Below are 1,014 nucleotides of genomic sequence, written 5' to 3'. Positions count from 1 at the left end.
GTCCCCCCCCCCAGTCACACACTATTATTATACATTTATATAGCTCTGACATATACCGCAGTGCTGTACAGAGAACACTGATCCAGTAAATGCTGCGAGGGGGTGTGATGATAGAACAGGAAACACAGAGGGTCCGAGTGACGGGTGGACTGGCAGGCGCGCCCTGAGGCTCCCCGGGCGGACGGACACCGACACACCGACAAATATCACATCCCAGATTCACTCACCAACACCACTGACAGCTTCTTCCTGCGCCTCACTCAGCCCCGCCCACCCAACGCACTACATACGTCATCACGCCTGTACGCCTTAGCACGAAAACCTCCATGTTGAGTTTGGGCAATACCTCCGTGCAGGAGGGGCTGACTGAGTGACAAAGTTTTTCCCTTATCCAAGATGGCGGCTGTTATTTAGTAGAGGCCAAGGTAATCCTGTGTTTTTGTCTCCGCCCGTTGTCTTCAAAATAATGGCCGGATACATTATCACTCAGCTGATTGCTGTTAGTTTTCTGATTGGTGAATTGTCTCCTGTCAAATTCCCTGGGCTGAGGGACCTGAAGGAGAAAAGAGAGTGGACCCTGGAATGTCACTCAAAGAGTTTGAATTATTGTATTATTATTTTTTATTATAAAATGTTGGATCTCCGTTACAGTATACTTCAAATATGAATACAAATATCACCACTTTTACTAGTTTGGGAGGGGGGGGGGCTTTTACTTTACCCCCCATTGTGGCAGTGGTACCAACCGTTCTCTGGTCACATGAGAGACAGTCACCCTATCAGAACACCTTCCTCTCTTGTCTTAGTAATTGGGCCTCCACCATTGCCCTACACAGTACCCTGGGTGTAATTCTCGGTATCTGTTCTTATTCTCTATGTATGGACTCTGCACAGTACCACTTCTCTTCACTTCTCTTGTTCTGAACCCCAGGTGTAATTCTCATTATCTGTTCTCGGTATATATGGACTGTGCACAGTACCACTTCTCTTGTCCCATACCCCGGGTGTAATTCT

The 1,014-nt window shown here is 47.5% G+C and overlaps 1 protein-coding gene across 1 annotated transcript in view; it reads right to left on the bottom strand.

Moving 5' to 3' along the window:
- The window catches only part of BTBD9 (BTB domain containing 9), a gene marked incomplete in the record, with an annotated part of 110,772 nt that extends 110,516 nt beyond the window's left edge, over nt 1-256 (bottom strand). The window contains 1 exon segment of the mRNA XM_072410005.1: nt 228-256.
- Nucleotides 257-1,014: the final 758 nt, after the last annotated feature.

The sequence above is a fragment of the Pyxicephalus adspersus genome, chromosome 4 (genome assembly GCF_032062135.1).
Source record: "Pyxicephalus adspersus chromosome 4, UCB_Pads_2.0, whole genome shotgun sequence".
Classification (NCBI taxonomy): Eukaryota; Metazoa; Chordata; class Amphibia; order Anura; family Pyxicephalidae; genus Pyxicephalus; species Pyxicephalus adspersus.
The sequence above is the reverse complement of the archived record's forward strand: the minus strand, read 5'-3'. Positions and strand labels throughout refer to the sequence as shown.